The sequence below is a fragment of the Cyrtonyx montezumae genome, unplaced genomic scaffold (genome assembly GCF_038088225.1).
Source record: "Cyrtonyx montezumae isolate F1298 unplaced genomic scaffold, pur_monq_1.0 scaffold_11, whole genome shotgun sequence".
Classification (NCBI taxonomy): domain Eukaryota; kingdom Metazoa; phylum Chordata; class Aves; order Galliformes; family Odontophoridae; genus Cyrtonyx; species Cyrtonyx montezumae.
Genome location: NW_027071837.1, coordinates 3,548,020 through 3,574,222, shown reverse-complemented (window position 1 = coordinate 3,574,222; position 26,203 = coordinate 3,548,020).

The following is a 26,203-nucleotide window of genomic DNA, read 5'->3' as shown; positions in this document are numbered from 1 at the left end:
TGTGTTTTATTCCACTAGAGTGCTTTATTTCTATTGTGTAGATTTAGGTTTCTTGATTTTTATATTATTACCATCATCTCTTTTCTATCAAGAAGTGAGCAAGTGTTACCTGCTGCTGCCTGACACAGATGGGTTTTCCTAGATCTGAGAAGTTACATGTAATCAGCAGCCAAGGCACTGCAGTTATCAGCTGAAGGGTCTGGAGCACCAGTCTGACAGGGAGCGACTGAGGGCACGGGGATGGATCAGTCTGGAGAAGAGGAGACTCAGGAAGACCTCACTGATCTCTACAACTTTGCGAAAGGAGGTTGTGATAAAGGTGGGTTTGGCTTCCTCTCCAAGGTAAAAGCAATGGGACAAGAGGTAATGGCCTCAAGTTGCACCAGGGGAGTTTGGGTTGGGTGTTAGGAAAAGTTTATTCTCCTGACAAGTGGTGATGCTGTGGCACAGCTGCCCAGGGGTGTGTTGGTCACCGTCCCCAGAGGTGTTCCAGAATCATGAAGATGTGGCACTGAGGGACGTAATTACTGGGCATAGTGGGGGTGGGTTGGGGTTGGACTTGGGGGATCTTAAAGGTCATTTTCAGCCTTAATGATTCTACTGTTCAACCTGCTTGAGTACAGCTGTGCAGGTGTTTGTGCCAGACATCCCCATCTGAGTGCTTCTTATGGCTCCAAGGGAGTAAAATGTTTTGGAAATGAGTCAAAATCAGAGTTATGGAAGCAGCCAAGGCTGCCATGAGCAGTCCCATATCATGGAATCATAGAATGGCCTGAGTTGGAAGGGACCCTTAAAGGCCATCTAGTCCAAGTCCCCTGCAATGAACTGGGACACCCACAGCTCCATCAGGTGCTCAGAGCTCCAGCAGCCTGACCTTGAGTGTCTCCAGGGCCAGGGCATCCAACAGCTCTCTGGGCAACCTGTGCCAGTGCCTCAGTACCCTTATCATACAAAACATCTTCCTCATATCCAACCAAACTCTCTCCTTTTTTAGTTTGAAACCATTTCCGATTGTCCTATCACAACAGACCCTGCTACAGAGTCTTCTCCTTCTTTCTTACAGCCTGTGCTTGAAGCTCTGGTTGTTGCTAGATGGAAGTGGGGTCAGCCCAAAGTCACACTGTCCAAGGTCCCCTTGTATTTGCAGGGGGACATCCCCACAACGGAGCCCTCCAAGCTGCCTTCTGGCGCATGCTCCTGAACCTTTAATCATCCTCAGCATTGGCAAAATTTTTGCTCGAGGAGACAATTGATAAAGCAGATGAAAGGGGATCTAAATTCCTTGTCAAGCTCAAGCTCTGGAAAGCTGGATTCCCGCAGCACTGCACGAAGCAGAGACATATGAAAAGTAAACATTTCATCTTCATGTCGGAGCAGGTAGAGATGTTCAAATGGGATGCAAAGCACTCGCAGCAGCTGAACTAATCTGAAGTGCCATTAAAATTCATCACAAAGAAATCCAGTGCTGCAAGAAATGGCTTCTTTCGACCTATTTCTGAGTCGGCTGTCCTGGGGTTCTGCCACGGTGCCCATGTGTGCCAATAGTAGGACCTGGATGTCCAAAGCAAAAGTGTTCATGGATACTTCAGATGGATTTTATGGCACTTCTGATGCATTTTAAGCAGTTTGTGCAGGGCAAAGCACAGCAACAACCTGGCCCAGGTGCGACTGCTGCCAACAAGCTGAGATAGAGAGCCCTGCAGGAGCTGGGATTAGAGCCACGACGTGAAGCGGAGGGCTTCTCTGAGGTTTGAGTATTAGTATTTATTTATTGATTAAAATCGGGTCATAGAAATGCCAGCCTGAGTTCGGGGTCTGGCTACAAGGACGTACCTCTATTCTGGGCTGAGAAACTCGTCTCGACGTTTAGCAGTGCAGGTTTGTTTTTTAATTCTTTTTATTTTTTATATATATATATCTATAAAAACTCACAGTGCAGCACAGCCTTTCCAATGTGCATGCTGCAGCAAGTGGTGATTTCTTGTTCTGGACCTTCTGATCCCAACCTCTGCAAGCCCTTCCTGCTGGAATGCAGCAGCCCCTGTATGAACTGGGAGCCCTACTGAGCTGGGAGGCATCTTCATAACAGGCTCGATGTTTCAATGCTTTTTACAGCAGTAAACTGCTTCCTAACCCGTGAAAAACATGCAGGGTGAAAACCAAATTCTAGAGGGAATAACCATACACCTGTGAGGAGAGCCCCAAATGCCCAGGTTGATCTGTAGGGCTGTGGGTTTGCCAGGAAACTTCCTCGAGCTATTACTTGAAATTGCCACTAAGTGGCAGTCAAGTAAAAAGTATGGTAAAATGAAACTTCCCCAAATAAATATTTCATCTAATGTCAGCGCAAGGTGCAGCAGCAACGACAGAATTCCTGAGCCCTGTGGTAGCCCCTGGGAAGCTACACCTAGGGAGGAGATGGCAATGAGAGGGATGTGTGGAAATGCGCACGGGTTTTCCTCGAGAGATGTACAGTGTTCAGATGGGTGCGTTTCCTGATGTGTTACAGAACCACAGAATCATTCAGGCTGGAAAAGACCTCTGAGACCACGAAGTCCAACCCCACCCCACCATTTCCATAGCCCTCAGTGCCACATCCTCACAGCTCTGGAACACCTCCAGGGACGGTGACCCCATCACTCCCTGGGCATCCTATGCTGGTGCAGCACTGCTCTTTGAGTCAAGAAATTTTTCCTAACTTATCACTTTCAAAAAATCAGCTTAAATAGGTTTGGGGCATCAATCAATTGACATAAACGTGTGCTTGGTTGGCACAAAGGCAGGGAAGAAGACTCGCAGTGTTTCCTTCCCCCTGTAGCTGAGCAGTACACCATCCACTTGCAAAACTGAGATTCCCTGTGTAGGAGCCCCTGGGTAACACTCAGCTCTGATGCATTATTAACCATTTTAATTTTTAAGTGGTTTGAAGATACCCAGGTAAAGCGAGGCAGAACTAGGTCAGACATACCGCGCGGTGGCTTTAATTAGCAGCTGCACAGCTTTGTCACCTTTAGTGAATCTCAGGGAGCCCGGGTACCTCCCCTGCTCTGCAGTGGAACTGGATCGGAGATGACCTCTTCAGGGAGAAATGGTAATTGGAAGTGTCGGTTATCTGAAACTTTTATCCGAAAAGACAGGATCCCAGGCACCAAGCCAGCATCCTTACATTTAGAATATTTTAAGATATTTGAAGAAAGTCACATGCACGGCATAAATTTTAATGTTCAAAGGACTCTGGAGATAACATATATATATATTTTTTCAAGCATAAGGCAAATCACAGGAGGGGAAAGATACGTATCACAAAGTCATCTAACAACGCCAGGGGGGAGATCTGTCTTCAGCCACCAGCAAGCGCTCCATGTCGATGCATACTGCTATTTCTTACAGTGTTTTTTCACTCCAAAGGTCGCACCGAGTGACCGTGTTTTCAGCTCGGAGTCCGCCTGTCTCCATCGCCACCTTTGTTCGATCTTTGAAGGGACAGGAAAAAAACAAAACAAAACCCAACCACGTTTCAAAACGTGGCATTTTTGGAAAGATTAAATGATGAGATGAAAATGCTGAGCAGAACGTGCCCTGATGTGTGAGCTGTGCTCCTCGTGGAGCTACGAAGCCATTCCCAGTGATGCTCCCAACCCCCTTAGCTTTCCTAAGGGCTTTTCCATTGCCATAGGTTCTGCATTTACAGCAGCCTTCCCTGGTTTTTAGCAGAAATGCTGTAACGCCGACTAATCTGTTTGTTTCTCATTGCTTCTTTTTATGTGCTGATTTACTCCTCGGGTTTTCTTCGCTGTTTATCTCAGCCCAGGCTCAGCTAAAGGGTGGGTGCTGCTGCCTTTGGTGCCACTCTGCCAAGTGGTGGTGAGCTGCAATTGTGTCAGCTCAGCAGAGGGGATGTGCAGACATCTGGAAGAGTCCCCTAGCAAAGCCGTGTTGGGCAGAGAGTCCTGCCTGGGCAGTGCTCCTGGAGCTGACTGCATCCTGCTTCTCACCAGGTGTGCACTTGGCATTCACAGAGGCAAGTGGAGCCGTCTCCAGAGATTTTCCCTCCAGCCTGTGACATCTCTGCTGTCCCCATTTCTCCCCTGAATGCACTGGGAGCGATGTGCCGTCCCCCAGCTCGGTTCCTGCACTGTCAGGTTTGCTTTGCTTCGTTGAATGCGTTCGTTTCATTGGAAGTCAAATGCTTAGCAAACAGCAAATGAGCCCACGTCTGAATTTCTTCTGCTTCCCATCTGGTGACTCTGCCACTGGTTACAAACTCACGTTATCGATTGCTTTTTTCCTTACCCAACATCTTGATAGGAATTGGATACATATGAGCAAAACCAGCTCTGTTTCAATATATTCACAATACATTTCTGACGGTTTTAACCTTGTCAGTGAAGTAACAAAATGGATTGGCTGCTTGAAAGCTTATGGCACTGTTCCTTGTTGCTGAGAGCAGAAGAGGAAACCACCTTCCACTCTTAAATCTGTAACTTCTGCCCTTTGCGTGACAACAAATAGAAATATTGCCAGCTCTTCCTTTAAACTCGGTGGTATTATGGACCTCTTTTACCAACAGGAGAAAAGACTTTAAATGTGGGATTGCCCCCATTATCCTCAAAGCTGAGCACCTCCTGAGGCCTCTTGCTGAAACAGAGCCTGACAACTGGAGAAATACGAGGAGCACAAACCTAACAACACAGGGAGCTCAAATGCACTAACGTCGATCCAAGGGGAAGGTCTGGCCTTAAAGGCTCTCAGAGCCCTTTTGTGAAGGTATCATCCACTGATATTTTTCTTCCTTGAACCTGCAAAGCATCGGCATGTCTTTGCACTGTCATATTGATTTCCTGCACGTGTCTCACAGCTAAATGGGGCTAAACGTTGGGCTGTGACTTCGTGCAATGGGACTGGGCTACACAGGGTTGTGGCAGCATCAGAAGGAGCAGGATTTGTTGCTTCTGTTAATCCTCAGGGTTAGCTCCTGTGTGCGTGTAAGGGTAGAAGAAAAGAAGTCATTCTTTCCTATCAATTTTGTCATGTTATTGTGACAAAACATATCAGAAAAGTCCAGGAAATTGCATCAGTCAGCAACAAGAGCTGATCGATCATGCTGGTCACCGCTCCCTGGCTGCAGATGGGTCACATGGCCACCAGTGACACAACTGCTAATGCTCTCTGTGCTTGGAGAAAGTTTGCTGTTGCACTCTAGATGACAGGGTTGAGGGATGGAGAGTGCTCATCTGCATCTAATTGTGCCGACAGTGCAAGGCCAAGGAGTTCATGCCCAGAAAATGAGAGCTAAACCAACAGTGTAGTGCACGCCTGGTCTTCAGCTGATTTCTTCTTCCCATGAGAGAATGTACGAATAGGAGCAGTGGTGGTACCAGTGAGTCCCAAGGCCAGCTCTAATCCATCTTTCCTCTCACCTTGCTCATGTATCTGCATGTTACAGCACAGGAAAATTGGGAGATGAACATACAATGCTGTGATGGCATCTGTTCTGGGAGCCACAGCCACGATTTAGGGCAGAGCTTTGTAATTCACTGCTTTAAAACTGATTCAATTAACAGAGTTCGCTTCCAGGTCTTTTAATATGAAGGGTGATGTTGAACTGCTATTGCTGCTTCCTCTCGGCCTTTGCTTTGGCTCGTTTGATTTACAGATTTCCTTTCTCATTAAAAGTGATGGTAATATTAGGCCCATGAATCCTTGATGGATTTCAAATTGAATAGTGTGAGTATTGTATTAATGCAGCTTAGCTGCAAATAAAGGAGGAAATCCATTAAGCATGTGGTGTGCACCATAAATATTCCATAACAAAAGTGTTAATGTAATGATGAGAAAAGAAAATCAAAGGTCCAGGAGTCAGGAAATGCCCAGTGCTGAAAGCTTGCTTCGAGCTTCTCTAAGCTCTGTTTTAACAGCCACGCTGTTGGAAAGAGTTATGATGAAAGCTGCATCGGGCTCCTCATTGAGCACTCTGAGCAGTGCACTTTAATTGATATTGGGTGTTTTTCTGATGAGACTGAAACCTCATGCATGTTTAATCCAGAATGAAGCCCTGTGCCCTGCAACCACTTGAAGGACTTGGGGACCCGAGGTCCTATGCAGCAAATCTGTGCCTCCAAGTCTGCTTCAGGTGATCACATTGAGACCATCGCCAGATATATGTAATTAAGAGTTACCTTAGAAATCAACTCAGTGTGTCTGCCTCGGAGTCTAAAAACATCGAACCGAGCATGCAAAGCACTCTGAGCAAATAAAAAGAAATGCAGCACGTAGTTGGCATGAGGACTCCTCTCCACCAGCCTCAGAGACAAATGTTCTGGCTGGGCTTTAATAGGCGCATTCATTACTTGTGCAGCTATGCACGCAGAGACAAGGACAGAGTAAATCCAACCAAACAAATGCACACCCACAGAAAGCCCTGCAGTGACGCATGCTCGCATGGAAGGTGAATAACGTATCCAGGCACATTCATAATGTGCAGCCTGCAAACCTCCCCCATCGTAAATACTCGCTGCTCCCCATTGTGGCTTTTCTGGCTTTGGTCGCTTTATTTATTTATTTATTTACTTATTTATTTATTTATTTATTTATTTTTCTGATGTGCAGTGCAAAGTTTTCCAGGCTTTTTCCTGCTGTGGATGTGCTCGTAATGAAGAGGCTGGCTTCTGGGGCTCTCTGCTGCACTGCCTGGCCCTGGCTGCTCTGTCATCCTCTAGGGGATACAGTTCCTGGGTGGGTAGGGCTCTGCCACCCAAGCTCAGGTGCTGAGCACGGGGTGTATCTTTTCAATTAGCACTTTGGTTGTTTGGTTTTTTTTTCAGAGGGCCCTGCAGCACCTCGCTGCTGTCGGGCTCTGCAGGGTTGGGTGGCTGCTGGCACGATGGAGCTGGCTGCTCTGCACTGCAGTGCTGGGCTGCCTGTGTGGGGCTGGAGCTTCGTCTCATTTCAGGGCTTCTGTGCCACTAAGTGCACAGGTCACCCTGGCTGTCCTTGTGCTCATGTCAGATCCTGTCTCCAGATTCAGAATAATCTTATGTGTTGTTTTTTTCCCCATTTAACTACAGTGGGACCCCTGTTGCACACTTTTTCATCCGGAAGAAGCGCCCCAGCTGACTGATGCCTCTTAGAGTCATAGAACCATTAATGTTGGAAAAGACAACTAAGATCACCAAGTCCAACCCCAATCCATCCCCACCGTGCCCATAGTCCTGTCCCTCAGTACCAGATCTCCACAGTTCTGGAGCACCTTCAGGGATGGTGAACCCACCTCCTCCCTGAGCATCCTGTCCCATTGCATCATCACTCTTTCGGAGAAGAAATTTTTCCTAATATCCAACTCTTCAAGACCGAAGTGGAGTTGCTCATCATCAGACTGGACAGAAGAGATCCTAGCCAGGGCTGGGCAGTGGGGACCATCTTTCTGTTCTCACACATGTCGGTGCTCATCCCGGGCTTCTTCACCCACCAAGGTAAGGTGCCACATGTTTCTGCACTACAGTGAGCTGGAAGTTGGGCATTTTCTCACCATCGCTCTCTGTCTTCTGACAGTGCTCAGTAGCACTGGGACTGGGACGTTTTCAAACGAGTGACGTGGTTTAGCAGACATGGTGGTGATGGGTTGACGTTTGGGCTAGTTGATCTTAGTGATCTTTTCCAAACTTGATGATTCTATGCTCCAAATGTCTTGAGGTTATTGAGCAGCAGGCAGCAAAAGATGACCTGTCCCTTGGGGACAGCCAGCCCAGAGTGCTGTGCTCTTTGCTGGGGAGTAGCGTGGGCTCTGGGTGCGGAGCAGTGGAACAGCAGTAGGCAGTGACAAAGCTGGTTTGTGTCACTCCTTCAGCCCTGCCTGTGAAACCAGCTGGTTTCTGCGGGCTGTTTCCAGAGGAAGATGTCTTATTAGAGCATAAAGAAATTCTGTGTGGCGATCTAGCATGGTCAGATGTCCTGCACTTGCAAGAGAAATGCAGCTTCTCTGTAGATCTAACAAGATGTTGTGCAATGTGATGGATAGATGTGATGCATGAAATGTGACATGTATCTGTGGAAATAATGCTAGAAATCCTAATTCTTGGTTTATTGATGTGAAACATGGCTGAAAATGAGAAATTCTGCTACTGCAGACAGATTCTCAGCAAACATAAATAAAGGACCTTTTGCCATGTGTTATTTCAACATCACTGACCCTTTCCTTCCCAGAAGCGATTGCTATCTTGGTCTTCATTGTGTGTAGAAATTCTGTGATGGGCAAGACATCTCTCCAGATGTCACCTGAAGGTAATCAAGTAGTAGAGGAGGAACAAGGTTAAAATAAGGGAAAGGCAGAATACAAGTGGTCTGCTTTCTTTGTAGAATGCAAGATACTAATCTGCAGAAGATCTCCATGTGAATTAGCAAAGCAGGATGAACGGGAATGCTCCAGTCTAGCTTGCAAAAACAAGCCAGTGACCAGGCTCGTCTTATTTATCTCTTTTTCTGACCCATTTAGATTCCTTCCTTTTAAAGGACGTTTCTCCAAATGACAGTGTTTAACTAATGCAGAATTCCTACATCTGAAGGACAGTCTGTGATCCAGTCCATTGACTCCTGATTTCATTTAAACTGCAATTCATTATTTTCTTCCTGTGCTCATTCAAGAACCCATTGTTCATTACTCTTTCATCACGCTATGATTGGAGCAATTTGTATCTGTCGCTCATACATTGGCCAGATAATGAAATAATCATTTGTGCATCTACACAGTATTTTACATTTATTTTTCACAGTGTAATTCACTTTGTAGGGTCATTTTATCATTCTGGAACAAATTGTGTTCTTGTTTAAGCATTTGCTAGTTGGTAACAGTCTGCTACTGCCAATGTCAGGACACATATGAACAGACAGACAGAATGGCAGTGAAATTGTTGCTGATCCTCCAGTCAACAAAACCAGCCCATCTTCTAAGAGGAAGGATTCTTTTGCCATGGTCTTTATCTACAGAACACTGATGTTATTAAGCAGTCTTTCTCAAGGTTTGGGTCAGCCTGTCAGAGACAAGCATAATAAGAAGGGATAAGATTACCTTAATAAAAATGAAACTGGATGATAACGCACCCAGAGCACAATTATGGCACTATTCAAATGAGCTCCTATTCTCAAGGAGGTCAGTGAGGTTATGATTTCTAGAGGAGTCAAGAGATTAGGAGAATAAACTAATTATTCTGACATAGAATAGATAGAAAGGTGATTGCTGATTGGTTAATTCATTTTTCCTCTGTAAATCTATTTCTGTTCAATTAATTAAAATGACACATATGTTATACTCTCCAAATATCACACACATTATTATGTAAAGGTTGAGTTAGTCATTATGTTGGAAAAGGTCAGGGCTTGAATTTAATGCTGGAGGGAGATACTGTCTTCCATTCACTTGTCGTAATTACCACCCAGTCCTGTGCTACCAGCTGGAGGGATCTCAGCTGTGGTTTTCAGTGGGCTTGCCTCAAAGAGTTTTCCATCCAAAAGCTTCTCCAACAAAAGCAAGATTATACAAAAAAAAAAAAAAATAGTCTCTAAATCTGCTCCTTTGGCGTGTGAGCTGAGCTGTATCAATAACAGGATCTGTAATTCTCTCTTCATCTATTTCAAGGTAATGCCAGAAGTCTCCAGGACATGTGGCAGCTCCTTTGTGTTGGACATCTTACCCGAACGGCTCTGGAAGGAATCTGGTTGGGTGAGATGCGAATACCCAGAGCAGACATGAGGCAGAAGAGGAGCAGATAAACAGAGGAGTGAGTGACTGTGCTTCAGCCTCGGAGTCATTGACTTCAAGATTCTACTGGATCAACTCTGTGCTCCTAAGTAGGTTTGATGGATGCAAGCACTGAGGCGCTTGGTGGCACTGAAGCTTGTAAATGACCCTTTGTTCATCCCTTCAGCTCCACAGGGCAATGTAACAGCAGAGATCATTTTTCTACTGGTCAATGGTGGGTGAACCATAAAAAGGATCCATCCTTGCTGTTAAACCTGCAGTGTTTCTGTACGATCATGGCTGGATTCAGAAATGGCCTTAAAATAGCTAGAAACATTTTACCCGGCCATATCCACCACTGTAGACACAAGTGAAGAAACAGAAGAAAACATGAATGTTACTGCAGTGAGTATGGACAAGGCACAAAGTGGTGTTGCTTCTTTGTCTTGGGAATGACTCATTTCAAGTCCCCTAGGTGGGCAACAGTCTTGATGCATCTACTGTGTGAGTTTGTTGGCTTTGGCCTTCAGTGTCATCACCCCAGGAAATTCACCTATCCACAGGTTTTTCCCTCAGGAAGCTCTAAATCTTTTAAAAGTGGAGAAGTTCAGGTGGACATTTATTGGCCTCGTAAAACACCTACAAAATATTCCAGGTTATTATCAGGTAAAGAATTTAAAATGTTGTTTAGATTGTTTGAAATGGGAACAACTGAGAGAACGTTTGTAGCCACAGGGTTTCCCAGTCTATAAGCACCAATTTGTGGTTACATTTGTAAATGTAATGCCTCATGTAAGATACTTTACACTTATTTTAATGCCTAGAAATGCTCTTTTTTGTAAATATATTCATTCGTCTTAGTTACACTCCATTAACTGGTGTTTAGTTAACGTGTGTACAGACTGTATCAGCCATTTTAATAGAATAAGAATGGGAAGAAAAACTGTAAGATATGAGCTGGCATCAAATTTATCTGGAGACAGAAAATATCAGCAGAAACAAACTGTCGCAGGATGTTAAAAAATCACCTGCTTCTTAGAGGAGATACAATTGGGTAACGATCCATAGAAACATGAATGTTTCAGATTGCATATCTTCTATTCAAATTTATGACCAGCTGTCAGAGCACTGGTGCCCCTCACTCCATGAGAGGGATTGCTCTTTGCTGAGCAGTAATGAGCAGATTATGGGTGGTGCTGGAAAAAGTATGGAACTCTTTGAGAAATTGCAGTGCATCGTATTAACTTCTCTCTGATGTTAGCAATTTCCCATCATATTGTATTACCAATCACTGTCACTAATATACCATGAAATTCAGATGTATAATGTAGTGTACAACTCAACCTCTCATTTCAAAGGTTTGTTACCCATAATCCTGCATGAGTCATTAGTAATGTCACTGAACAGAGGAAAACTCATTCACTTCTTAGTGTTTCCCCTGCTGGCAAATAAGTGGCATATTACACGTGGGCACAATACAAAATTCTCCAAAGAGCCTTGATTGCAGCAACTTGAAATGTATGTATCTTTAATGGGTGATCAGGTCTTCATGCAGCCCTCAACTATCCCAGCATAGCATGCCCCTCTGGATGGCTGAACAGTTGAGGTCTTTGATGGGAGCATCTATTTTCTTTGCTTTAAATTATTTATCTATTGAAATGTTGTTTGTGGTGTTTTAAAAGCAAGATTACGCTAAGGGGGTAAAAATACCCCCACTGAAAGAAATGGAAAAATATCAGGGTACAGTTAAAATTTGGGGAAGAACTGAAATTGTTTTAGGAGTTGGTCTCACTTACAGATACCAGTTAACAGCCCAAGGCAGGGAGGAAGGCTGGCACCCAAGCCCCTCAGGAGCACACAGCACAGGAGCAGGGCCACGCTGCCAACTGCATGACAGTGAGACAACAGTGAAACCCAGATGTTGTTCTGCCCCTCCAAGAGAAAAAATATGGCTTTAGAGAGACTCAAACTGTTGTGTAGTTGTGTTCCACAAACTGCCTGAACTTCACCAGTGCTACGTTGGGTCATCTCTCCCACCCTGGGAGGTCACCTTGAACTGTGGTCCTGATGTCTGTAGTGACGTGGTGTGAATTTTCATTTAGTTCCAAATTCCTCATTTGTCTCATGGGAAAGTTGAATCTGATGGCGTCAAAAGCCTTCCTGAGCCAAGATACGTGATGTCCACTGCTCCCCTTTTCCTAGGCACTAATGATCTTGCTATAGAAGGGGGGTAGTTTGGCTTGCTGTGATTTGCTGTGATATTCCTTGGCTATTTCCCACCTTCTTACTGCTGGACTACACAGTTGGCATTGAGTTCTCCGTTGTTTCTGTAGGTGGAAGGTCATTCAGTGGGTCTGCACTTCCCAAGGTGCCTCCTGCACAGACAGGTGACATTGTCCTCTGGATCCCCAGAGGAAAGCTGATACTTCTGGGTTAACTTCAGAGCCATATCTAGAAATGCCATTCTCTTCCTGATCCCTTAGGAATACATTAATGGATGTTTATTCAGTTTCTTGTTTAAATTAAGTCAAATGCTACGTATTTTATTTTTAGTCCTTAACATAAGCTATTTCTGTTTTCTCACCATTCTTTCATCAAGTCCAAAATCGGGTCAAGAGCCATAGAGCTGATGTGTCATTTTGCTCATGACAGCACTCTGACAAGCGGATGCGGCAGTGTGTTTGAGGCATCCGGAGAGGAGGAAAAAAAGCACATTTAAAGTAGCAGAGGCACATGGCAGGCTGACTAGTGGGATGGCAGCATGTCTGTAAGATCACCTGCCAAGGCACAGTTGTCACTTCTTAATTTTGCCTCACGCTGGGCCGAGTGGAGGTGGTGCTGCAGCCATACCCCCAGCTCACACCGCTGCAAAGCTGCAGTCATTAATGCTGAAGGCAGAGAGGTTCATTGTCGATTCTCCCAGCAATAGTGTGTCAGCTGAGAGACAGGCCCAGTGGTTCCTGCATCACCAATTCGAGTACTTAGCCTGCCAGTCCCAATTTATTTCATGAAGTGTCTGCAGTCTCCAAGTTTGCTAACGTCACGATGGTGATGGATCTATTCTTGTCTCTGAAAGAATGCAAAAGGGACATTAGAGCCAGCACAACTCTGTTAAATACCTTGTTGGCAGGGGATATCAGAAATGCAATCTGCTTTTTAAGCACAACTTGCTAAATATTATATTTCACTGAGTGCATCGTTATTAGGAATGATGCTTGTGACAGTAGCATGCAGGGCATTTTCCTCTACATGATCTGGCTGACAGTTTATGACCTGATTGGCATGCCAATATTTTTGCTTATACAAATTACCAGACAGCTACAGTCAAAATGTAATTAAAAATGAGATCCAGGCTGCTACCAGTTTAAATCAGGCTAAAGACACAGTGACCCAGCAACAATGTACTCTCAGTGACGCTGTCAGCAACTTACCATCCTTAACTCTTGCAGCCTGGCTGGTGCTGGGGTGCAGCAAAGCTGCTGGGTGCCACAGTGCAGAGGTGTGTTATCTGCAGCACTGTGATCCTGCGTCGAGGTGCTGTGTGCTTCAGAGAGCTAGGCAGAAACTTTCAGCAAAACTATTTCTCAACAGAAAATGTAAGTTTTTCTGGCTCAGCAGACAGTACTTGCTCCAGCAAAGCGTGAAGGTTATGGCATTCACCAACAATGACTTCGTTATCCCAACCTTGTCTTGGGAAGCCCTGAGTGAGTGCTCAGACCAGGAGTGCACTGTGCCAGTTCTCTCCCATCCTCAGTACCCCGGGATTCAATCCTGAGATTTTGGAAGTCTCAGAGCTATTTCTGGCTGCCTCCACCAGCATACCCCTGCATGGTGTATAAGAGGCAGGAGGAATAGCAAGGAAGCCTTCACTGCGAATCCCATTTCAGCTCAGCACTTCTGTAAATTTAAGAATTTGCATAAAAACACCAAGTCTCTACTGTGGTTGCTAAATTGGGCTTTAGGAAAAAATGATTTAAAAAAAAAAAAAAAGAAAAGCAACAGAGTGAAATGGAGGAATCTTTAAGTGCCTACGTACATCTTGCATCTCCATGTCACATCTTTGGCAAAATTTTCTGGTCTAATGCCAGAATGGGTCAAGGGTATTCAGGTAAAGCGGACGTTTAAAGGCTTCTCCAGACATGGCTGCTGAGCTCTAGGTCTGTGAGAAAGTAGAACTTGGACTATGCCTAAATTCCAGGTATTTATATTTATTACTAGCTGCCACGGGGTTCTGGTCTCATTCTGCTTCTAATGATTATTTCTGCCCCTTAGAAATTGGCACCGGGGCTAGAGGACACAGGTGAGACCCCAAGGCCAGGCTTGCCTTGCAGCTTGAAGGCAATGCCATTGTTGTCTGTGCAGGGTGTTAGCAGTGAAGCACCAACACCCAGTGCTTGGCCCAGGGTGGGAAACCCAAAGTAGCTGCTGCTTGGGTCCTCGGGCCAATAACATGCAGAAGCTGCCTTGAGCACAGAAAGTCACTGAGCATAGCTCCTTGGAGACTGCCAGAGCATACAGGCTGTGTGTCTGTCCTGGTCTGAACCTCTTTAGATATCCACAGCTCTGTGGAGTCAGACAGGATACTGGGCCAGGGGAAGACAACCTGGTCGTTCTCATGGCAGGAGATGACTTGTTTTCATCTCATTTAGACAGCAATGGAAGATGTTACAACTGTACAACCACTTTCATGAGTCGGCCCTTAGCATCTCTGAGGGCTGGTTCTGCTACAAAGAGCCTCTGCTCACCTTTAGGAGCCAGTGCTGAGGAGGGTGGCTCTCACTGACATTAAGGACGTGGTTTGTGGGCATGGAAGGTATGGGTTGATGGTTGCACTATATGATCTTAGTGGTCTTTTCCAACCTTATTGATTCCATCATTCATGTGTCCTGCTGAAGAGCGTTGTGCCTGTGTTGGGGTTTGCATTGCTCATGTTAGCAAGGAGGAGGGATTTAAAGAGGGTGATTTGGCAATTGCAGTATTAGCCAGAGCTGATCCCAGCAGTTCAATGTAATCACTGGAAGTGGAGAAAATCCAGGAGATTTTACTTGTACTGAACAAGAGCTTGACAGCTGGCTAGTGCTCATGTAAGTAGGCAACTGGGAAGTGAGCTGGAGGAGGGTGGTGGTGTTCAGCATCACTCCTGGAAATGTTACGTCTCAGTACAGCTTGTAGAAAATGTGTCCCTCTTTGCTAAGCCCACCTCCTCTGTGGTGCCCTTCTGCTGTCTGGTTCTTCTCACAAGTATCTCTGCTCAGACGTTCTCCGTTTCATTTATTTATTTATTACTTTATTTTTTCAGTAAACTGAACACCATGGACAGCTCAAAAGAGCTTGACCATCCTCCAGTGATGGCCTATGAGCCATCCACAACCTTATGCTCCAAAATCCTTCCCTGGCCTCCATTCCCAGCAGCTTTGCCCAATGCATGAAATATAATGCTGAAGTGATGAGTCCACATTCTCATTCTAACATCAAAATTGGTTTTTGTTTTTGTTTTTTTTCCTGCATCTAAATAATAATTCTGTTGTCTCAGGATAAGCTATTTTGGCCGCGATGTTTTCTCTCATCGACTCTTGATCACAATACATACTTATGCTGGACGCTGTGCTTTCATAAAGGAACAAAGTCAGCAAGTGACATGTGAAGGTTGTAACTACAAAACATAATATTTTCTAATTTCCTGAATGACACTGTGCTATTCAGAGTTTCAGAGGTATCGTTTCCTATCATAGACCATATGTAGTGTGAGATACACTCCAGTAATCCTCCACAGAGGCTGAATACTGAGCAATTAAATGTAATGTTAAAGAACCAGTTTTACAGGAAATGTTTTGCTTTGTTGGTCACTGCTAATAGTGAAGTTCTACGGGAAGATAACATTTGGTTTTCTGCAATTCGGCCTGCTTTTGTGCAGGTTATTTCTGGCTTCCTTTGAAATGTTTAGTCTCAAGGTTCTTAATAATGACTTCTATTTGGATGTTCCTGCAGGCATCCCCACCTGACTGATCACAGGCTTCAGAATCTTGTGGGTGTGTTAATTGGAATTAATTATAGCATATTTGACTTGCCTTTGCTGTAAAATTGACTTGCCTAATTTGCCCAGTAGAAGTTGTCACTATTAAGTTCAGAAAGCTTATGAGGATAAATATCTCAGGATTCTGGTGATCCTCCAGAACACTTCAGACAGCCCACAGCTGAAATCAGTCAGGCATGAGGTCCCATGCCTGTGGGTAGGGCTGGTGAGCATCCAGAAGTCCAGGTGTACACAAACTCCAAACATTTTACTCTTTGACATTATTCCAATTCAAAAGACATGGGGGAATGATCTGGCAAAAAAAAAAAAAAATTACGTTGTAGTGAGAACGAAAGAATTTTATACTGCCCTACAGAGCCAGACTCCTATATCCTTTCTTACATGTGTGGCTGATTTGTCTTTCTATGTTGTTTCCATGAAGATGGTTTACACTAAGATTAACCCTACTGGAAACTTGACTGAACTTGACTTCACCCATGCCTGGAACATGGCACTGTGTAAGCTGCATTTTTATAGCAGGTATGTTGGAGAATATTCCTGTTCTTCTGCACGTGCTTCTCCTGGGCTTTGTCTTTGTTAGCCTCCAAGTATGTCCATGACAGGAATAAAAGATCTGCTCCTGGTCATGAGCAAAACCAGAAGGGTCTCCTAATGGCCACACAATGCGTTTGTGAGGAGGTTGAAATTTCTTGCTCAGACTTTAATGGTATCTGATTAATAAAATGTGTTAATTTACATCCATTTGGAAATTAAATAGCAGCTCTGATGGGAGGCACAAACAGCAGTGGTTCTTTTCAGAATGTGTAAGAGAAGGTCTGGGGCCCCTCTGTATGAGCTTCAGGGCTTTGCAGATGTGACGAGCTGCTTGGCAAGCCCTCATGGGTCACAGATGCAATCGTCTCATCTTCAAAATGATTAAACAATATATGGCAGGAGCTTTGCGTAGGAGGGGTGGCACAGCCTGAACTCCAACACAAAGCTGGAAACAGCACAGGCACTCTTTAAATTTTCAAACTCTTTTGCATCTTATAAGAAAATTAAGGTGTAAATAGGTTAATTACAATAGCTTAGGGATTTTCCAAGCTAGGCTTTCTGTAGTAATGTGCATGGTTTGGCTAACATAGAGTTGAAAAGTTTCACTGCATGTTGTTTTAGGCATTTGTTTATAGATCAGCATGGAAAATAAGGATAAATATTCTGTAGGAGGATAAGAATCAAGATAAAAATTTGGAAATAAGTTCACAAACCTTATATGAGTGAATTTAACACAGAATAACAGAGCTCATGAATGATGTGCTGTGCTGAATTGGAAGAGCAGTGTGTGACAACACAAGTGACCTCACTGAGCAAATGGCTTGTAGGAGGGGGCAGCTGCCTGGGGTAGCATTACTGGGGCTATCTGTAGAATCATTAAGGTTGGAAAGACCACTAAGATCATCCAGTCCAATCCCAACCCACCCCCACTGTGCCCATAACCACTTCCCCCAGTGCCATATCTCCACACTTATGGAACACCTCCAGGGATGATGACCTCCCCACCTCCTGGGCAGCTGTGCCACTGCATTGTCACTCTTTCAGTGAATAATTTTTTCCTTATATCCAACCTGAATGTGACTTCTTCCCTGAATTTTGCAATTCCAGGGATTACCGATTAGTAATGATTTTATTCGTTGTGTTTATTGCATAGGAGCTTAGCATACCACATCAGGAACATGGAGCAGCTGATGATTTTGCTAAGTGTTTGCTCTGATGCTGAAGACAGCTAGTGTTGCTGTTCAAGAAAGTGCTCATTTCCAGGAGCATTAATTTCTGTGACCATAGTTACAGCAGAAAGCAATGTGCTCTGAGACTATTTTATTCTAGCTAGATCTAGAAGTCCCAGCATTGCAAAAATGAAACTAGAAAGTTATGCTTCCCATAGTATTTTACATTAATTTTAATCATATTATTCTCCCTTTTATGACATGCCTCTCTGGCGCTCGTAAACTAAGAAATGAGTATCATCCACTTTCACTCCAAGTTTACATGATAAGTAGTTAGAAGCATAATTTGCCTGTTTCTTTTTGAGATTTAATACCTGACTAGGTTGTGGCATTAAGAATCTTTTCCACAACTCCATTCATACATCCAATCCATTCCCCTCTCTGTGTGTCCTTCACATCTGTCAGAAACACACATAAAAATCAGATATCAGTTATCTTCAGATCAAATCATTCCACAGCCACGTGAATGCAATCAAGATAAATGTGCACACAATCACCCCATGGGACTCCACCCAGCCCTGCCAGCCTCCCAGCCTACGTTTAGAGTGGGGGAGGCACACGTGTAGTACAGTGTGTGCTTCCTCTACAAATTGCCTCTTCCTTTCCCAATATTTCCTTTCCTTAATTCTGCAAATAAAATTTGTTTTACAGGAAAGAAATGTTGGATCCAAGGCTAACTGCCAAAGCAACTCCACGTATGCAGAAGAAAAATCAATATTGACAAATTCCCTTCTATTTTGCAGTTAAGGATAATTTATTTCTAATGGTTCTCGATATCTTTGTGTGTTAGCATCAAGTAGGTGAAAGCAAGGTAAATGTCCCAAAAATTCGGCTTACATGGAAAACCATGACCCTAATTTCTCTTCTTCTCAAACTCTAGGAAATTAACAGTGTTTAATAGAAAAAATGGGACTAAGCACACTGTGGAATAGCAGGAAAATAATATTTCCTATATCAAAAAGTGCTTCCAATGACATCTGCTTTCACAGCAGTGTTTTATTGAATGATCAGCTTGGACAAAAGCAGTGGTAAATCGCCCTGAACGAGACTGCCTGACACCAAATAGCTGCTAATGGCAGGTGGCTCCTTGACTTCTTATATTTCTTTCTTGCATTTAATCCCATCATTCTCAGTCCATTATGCAGAAGGACACTTCCTTGCTTAGAGGGTTCTCAATGTCACCAGGCGCTGGCCGAGATCTGGGTACTTCTTAAACACTTGTGCAGAAGGTGTGAAAGTCAGCAGGGCTTCACTGAGGCTGGGAAGCTGTTCGAGAGCCCTTCCAGTGACTGGCTGCTGGGAAAACCCAAAGGGCACAACTGGGACCCTGAGCAAGTAAAAGGCTAATTACTACAGATGGAAATTTCTTAATTAGAAATGGACCATGGCTGCGGAGCAGGGCCTCCCAGTATGTGGCAAAGAACTACTGCTTCGGGGCTTGCTTGCAATGAGGCATCTGGAAAAGACAATATGGGAACTCCCTGAGTGCTCTTGCAATGTTTCCACTGGATCTCCGTGGCTTCGTGGCACTGAATGTCCCCAGAGAGAGGAGCGATTTGCAGCTACCTCATTGGTAACCATGTGGGATGTCTTCCAGTTTCAGTCCTGGTTTTGCTCCTCTCCCAGTGGAATGGTGCTTGGGACGTGGTTGTGAAATTTCTCATAATCTCAACCATCTTTTTGGGCTCCGCTGCCCTAATCTTGCGGGGGTCTGCATTGAGTGTTTCTACAGCAACTCCCCAGGGAGTTATCCTCTTATCTGGGTGAAATTAACTGGAAACAAATAGATGCGTTTGAGATGAAGTGGGGTTGGAGAACACTGATGTGGCCTTCGAAGCATGGTCTGGAAAAAGTGGAATTGTTTGCAAAGGGCTTTCCAGGGGTCAAAGATTGCAATTAAACCCCACTTTGCCTCCTGTGGTGCCACAGAGCAGCCCCAGATAGAATCATAGAGTAGAATCACTGAATAGAATCACAGAATAATTAAGATTGGAAAAGACCACTAAGATCACCAAGTCCAACCCTAGCCCACGCCCTGCATGCCCATAACCACGTTCCTCAGTGCCACATCTCCACTGTTCTGGAATACCTGCAGGGACAGTGACCCCACCACTCCCTGGGCAGCCTGTGCCAGTGCATTGTCACTCTGTCTGAGAAGAGCTTCTTCCTAATATCCAACTGGAACCTCTCCTGTAGCAACCCGAGGCCGTCACCTCTTATCCTATTGCTGTTACCTGGGAGAAGGGGCTGACCCCTAGGTAGAGGCAGATTTTACTGCACCGAAGATACTTAGCCAGGGAACAGGATTTTCACATGCTGTTTGAGAAGATCAATAGTCCCTGTTATACCCGAATTATAACAAACCTGATGTCATATCTCATTAGTGGGCACCTCTGTGCGTTTTCATGTGCTGTGGCAAGGGAAGACAGTGCAGGTGACGTCCATCTGTCACCTTGCCCTTGGGGATGCCAGAGAAGGGACAATGACTGCCTGTCCAACCAGTCCCTGCTTTCCCTCTGTGGATCACACCTTTCTCAGAAGGTGCCATAATTAACCTTAAAGCTCTTTTCCTTTGCATTTTTAGATGACATTGTTGATGGGCTAGCAGCTGTTTGGAATCTGCCAGACCTTCGCTGCTTGGTGAGTGTTTCTCTTCAAGCTTGGGAAATGTCCCCAATGGGAACTGTGACCTACCACTGCTGTCACCCATGGGAATGCAACACCTGCAGTCACCAGCCAGCTCCTTCCCTCACCTTTGTTTTGGGATACCAGCTGCAGCTCACTTATCATCAGTCCGAGCCCTAAAGCAGAGGTGCTGATTCCGATCTGCAGCTGCAGCCAGGCTTAAATCTTGATCTGCAAACGGTGAGTCTGAGCGCTGAGTGTGCAGAGACATTATTAGATTATTAAATCAATGACACTCCGGTTATTAGTCACACTCATCCGCATTACCTGACACCGTAATGATGTTCTATTTTTACTTCCATCCTGCTAATGTCCCAGAGGTACTGAAATTATGACCAGAAAATTAATTTCTATACATTTGAACAAGAAATAGAAGTATAGGGAATAATCTCACATCGATGGTATAAATCCTGGTGGAGTTGTTTAGAAAAGCAATGGGGAGAGGGCTGAGAATGGTGTCTCAGATGCAGCCTTCTCTGCATTCTGTGCCCAGCTCTCATGGATGCTCTGGCTGATAACTGGGCCAGGCTATTTCAGCGTGTAACTCATTTGGGGCAATTAGGACTCGTGCTGGCATTAATGCTCTCACTCGCTCAGCCAATGCTTTCTTGCAGAATCCTTCTGTTGTCACAACGGGCTGAAATCAAACCCAGGAAACAGAAAAAGGCCAGCACATGGCAAGATGTTGTTTATGTTTTCAGAAATTACTCAAGTGCAAGTAAATTATCATCTCAGCCCCCGGGAAGGAGGGAGGCTAGATCTGCCTGAAGCCTGCATTTGCTGCTCTCTCTGTTCCACGTGGATGCTGAGTGAGCATCCAACCCACCCCCGTTTGACCAAGCAGTGCCTGCAACTTGCCCCTGCAGCCAATGAGATGCAAAAAAGTGGCTTGAAAGGCTCTACTGTACCTTATAAACACCCAAATGGGAGCTGCAGTGGAGTATGGGTGTAGGGTGGTCCTGGAGTGAGATGAGGAGAGTGCCAGCAGGGAATGGAAGGCAGGGAATGAGAAGGGGGCTGGGATGGGGACCCTGAGCACCAGCATGGCTCCCCATTGCATGCACAGCTTATAGGGGAGAAGCATATGGTGAAACATCCCCCAGGGAAAGCCGTTCTCACCCTTCCTCACACCGCCCACAGCTCCAGCTACTTGCAATTTCCCTGAGCTTATTGAGTACAGGGAGCACATCTACATATTGCTTAATTATAGCTTGGTATGAATGCGTGTCTTAACAGCACATTTATTTCATATTTGCAGTTAATGTGGAAACAAGCGATGGTGCTTGCTCTGCCCCAAATGGAGCAGGGCAATTTCCTGAGCTCTTCAGCTGGGGAACTTCCAGCAAATAAAAAAAAAGAGTGATGTTTGAGCCCACGAGTGTAGGTATGCACTGTCAGTACCTGCTAAATACATGTTGCAGGATGTTCTCGTGAGCAAAGTTTGTAGGAGAACCATAATGGGCTGTTTAGGTGTAATTAAAAGGTGGGGTGAGAACTTGCACAGAAATTCTCCTCTCCAAGCTTTGGGAAGCCTGCTAATAAGACGTAACCATCTAGCAGCTCAGCTGGAGCACAGTGTGTTCTTTGGTTAAACATTAAAGGGGCATTGTCAAGTGGTTTTAATTAATTAGCTAGGCTTCAAATGAAATCAAATAAATTTGGAGCACTTGGGCTCAAAATTAAAGTTGTTTTCACCTGGTGGAAAATGTCCGTCAAATGCCAAATATATTAAAAAAAATAAAAAAATTAAAAAAAAGGAAAAGGAAATGAAGAGTGGCTCTAAGATATTGCATCTATATCTCCCCACAGGTGTTCCAGAATTATGGAGATGTGGTGTGAAGGGACGTGGTCGTGGTGAGTGTGGATTGGGTTTGGATCTTAGCGGTCTTTTCCAACCTTAATGATGCTGTGGTTCTATGATTCTGTGTTTTCATTAATGTCACTGCTGACCACGGGAGGATGCTGGTAACGTCCGCTCAGCCTCCACCACCTCTGAGGTTTCTGCCCAATTTTGGACACAGAAGCTTTGGGAGTTACAAAATTCTTTATTGTGCTTTTAGGAAAACAAATGCTGTTCTTGATATTGACTTTTTAAAAGCAACAGAATTGAACAAAATGAGAGTGCAGGCACTTCTTATTAGGCCAGCACAATGCCATATATTATCCTAGATGCTTTGTGTTAGATTTAGGGGGGGGAAATCAACACCAACTCCCTGTGACACAATAGGCTATAACTGCTGGAAGCCGTTATGGGCTATTATGTGAAGCCGTTACAGTCTATTGAGTAAATAATCTACAGATTAAAGCTTTCTAAGTACACAGTAACTTGATAGGTAACCAAAGAAGCCGTTACAATATGTCACGTCAATAAGGGGAGGATTACGGCTCCTCACGCTTTGTGCAGCTATGGGATCTATCTGCCCTAAACCGGAGTGAAACAAAAGAGGTCGCCTTTGGGAAAACCAAACCAGACAACAAAACCGCAGTGCAGCTGTGCTCTGGGGCCGAGGAGTCGGAACTGCAGCGAGGGCTGAGTGTGCAAAGTGGTGGTGCTCTGGATCTGCTCACCCCTTTTTGCACTGTGGGCATCCACGGTGTTTTGCTGCTGCGTCCCCCCCACCCCCCCCCGGCATTTAATTACTCCGGGTTCCCAGTCTTGCCAGTGTGTTTAATATGAGCTATGTAAATTTCTTGCAAGAATGATAGGATTTTGACAGCCTGATTTGCCTCGCAGGCATACTCAAGCCAGCTCATTTTCTCTTCCCTGGAAATTTTTGAGTGGTCGGGTGGCATTTGATTACCATTGGCTGGCATATCTGAGCTCTGGGGTTGAGCATAAATATATTTTAAATTTAATAGGTTTAAGATGTCATTATTTCCGTGCTGATGAATTTATACTTGTAACCAGAGAAACTTAGAGCATTTAATGAACTTATTTAGTTCATGGTGCAAGCTTTAAACCCAATCCCAAGCATAAAATTAAATCACGTTGGATAAAAACTAACACCCAGAAGCTAAAACTGAACGGGATAAATGAATGAATTTATAAAGACAGAATAAATACAGACATAAGGCACCTAGGGGACAGATTTACTGAGACTTTTTGCTCTGTTTTCAATGGAGCTTGTAATAGCATAAAAGAATTAAATCTGATTTACTAGAGAGGATTTGTTCAGTATTTCACCGCCTGCTTCCCAGTGCCAGCAGCCCCTTCCCCATCACTCCCGCCATCAGCAGGAGCTCTGGGCACAGCCAAACACGTGCCAGAGAAAGCTCCAGCTTTGTTGGAAAGTGCACAAGCAACCAGAGAAGAAAGCAATGCAATCCAAGAGGATCAACAGCACCATTCCATGAAAATCAATTCTAATTCTAACCCGGTCAATACGGAGCAGCAGTGCTGCATCAGATGGGAGAGAGATGGGTGTGCCGTGGCAGCTTTGAAATCTCCTTCCCAGCCCTGTTGTGCTATTCTGAATATCTTTCAAACCCCACGCACTTTCAGGGTCTGCACAAAGAAGGTAGTGCCTCGGTAATAACGGGAGGCTGCAGCTTTCCCCAAAAAGCACTGTCCAGGTAATATGGGGTCATGAGACTCAGCCCAGGTTTGGAAATGCCATGAGACCTTTTCTGTCTGAAGCAGTCAGAAAGCCTGGGTGTGGAAATGCAATTCTTGATTCACACCTGAGGAGCCCATTGAAGATGTAACTACACATGAGCTGTTCTCTGTAGCAGTGGGTGTTCTTCTCAAATTCAACATCCTAGGAAAGATTCATTTCACTTTAAAAGAAGGAGATGATAGAGAAGAATGAGGAAGCAAGCTAAGAAGATACTGGAACAAACATTAACCTAAAAAAAAAAAAATTACCTTAGCAATATGTGCTGCCCTCAAGCACATATTGCTCATTTGGTGCTTAACAGAAGCAAATGCACAGGAAAGTAAGCCAGCAGAACAATGTTGAATGATGGATATTAGAACCAGAGACCTCTTTTAAACATCCAAAGAGCTTCTACAGTTGACAGTCATTGAGTGGACTTAACAGGATTCACAGGATTATTCTTCTCCTGAACTGGTAAAAGTTAGGAAATAAGGACTAGGAATCAGGTCCTAAATCAGATTTTCCAAAGGATAGAAAATCCAGTAGAGATTCTAGTGGCATTTGTGTTACCCACATATGCAGAATGATATAAATCTGCACTTGCCCATAATGCTTTAAATCAGCACCTGCCCGTAACCAGGAAGATGTGGATTTATGGCTGCTCTTCTCCAAGCACTGGCCACATCCTCGTGGGTTCAGTCCTACCCGCAGTTCTGTTTGCCTGTGGCAAAAATAGCAAAGGAGAACAGAAAGCGTGGAGAAGGCAACAGATACTTTTAGCCATAGGGACACAAGGACCAGCCCCTTCCAGCCTGAATCATTCTATGAGTCAGCATGGTGGTGATGGTTGGACTTGATGATCTTGAAGGCCTTTTCTAACCTCAGTGATTCCACAACTCCACGACCCTATAAAGGAAAAGCTGAATATGCTTAGAGCTCTTGCTTGTAACGATTGAAGAGAAAAAAATATAGAAGTATGGACCGTCCCAAGCGATATGAGAGTAGATAGGGATTATTCTGTACTTTCCCTAAACTCCCAGTCTGGAAAGAAGAGGCTTTGTTGCTTTCTTTCTTTATTTGGAGGCACAGCACTCAGCTGTACTGCTGAACGATCGTCCGCCAATAGAGCGGGTCAACCGTTTTCCAGCAGAACAGTTTTTTGAGCCACTTTCTGTTGGAAAGCACTGATTTGATGGGATCAAGATGCTCTGTGGGAACACGTCAATGCCATCAAGCCATCAGCAGAAGCCAGACATCTGCCCGGCCTCCTCGCCTGCTGCCCAGCTGGCTGGCTCATGGGGACAGCTGGGCCGCCACACTGCAGCCAGCAGCACGCCTGATTTTTCTTTACTTTGTCATTAGTCTATTTCTATTCCTTTTTTTTTTTTACTTCATTCAAACCATTATATTTTAGCAGTAGAAAATGCTCCTTTGCCGATCAGAATATCAGACATCAAATCGAAGTACAAGTCGCACAACGAGTATCATTTATATTATAATCTAAATGAGTTTTTAGATCTACATTTCAAAGTAGAAAGATGCACCAGTGTGAAGAGTGTGTGCAGTAGGAAGCCAGTATGTTTTTATTTGTATGTCATATCACACATTAATATAGTCACATTTTGTGTTGCATAGAGCTGGAGTCTGTGATGAAAAAATAAAAGCTATATTTGAATCTCTTTCTAACTTACTGAGCTAAATGACAATGGTGTGTCAGTCTTTGCAGAATGCAATTTCAGAATTTCACTCCATGGGCAATTTCAGTGTTTTGATGTGTGTTGTTGCTTCGTTTTGCAGATGTGACTATAAAGAGCAGGAAAGTTGGACTGCATGTTCTCTCTGTTTAAATGAAAATACCTGCTCTTAACCCAAACCACAGCCGGTGCACCACACAAAATGGATGAGCTGGATTTTAGAGGTAGGTGAAAAATCAGCCTTGTTTTGGGTAAAATGGGTAAGAAAACTGTTTCTGTAGTAAACACATCCCTGGAACCAGGGGCAAGAGCAGACTGTATCAATCTTTGTAATCCAATACAGGAAGAAATTCAAGCAAACAGATAACTTTTTGACCTGACGGGATGTTTTCCAGCATTTTTATTCTGCCTGCAACAACTACGGGGCTCAAACAGAGCAGACACCTGCGGCTGGGTGCATACTGCTCATGCTGTGGGTAAAGTTGTCGCTGGCTGCGGGTGGTACCACCTCCTGTGAGATACCCAGCCCTTGCACATCGCTAGATAAGCAACTTTCTGCAACTCTCAGCATGCCTATTTTGATTTGGGAGGTTTAAACTGGGTCCAGGCAGTCATGTGGATGATCTGCTGGGCTGATTCGAAGGTTGTTTTCCTGGCAAGTTGGTGCTGCTGGAGTGAACCAGCACAATTCCCTGTGT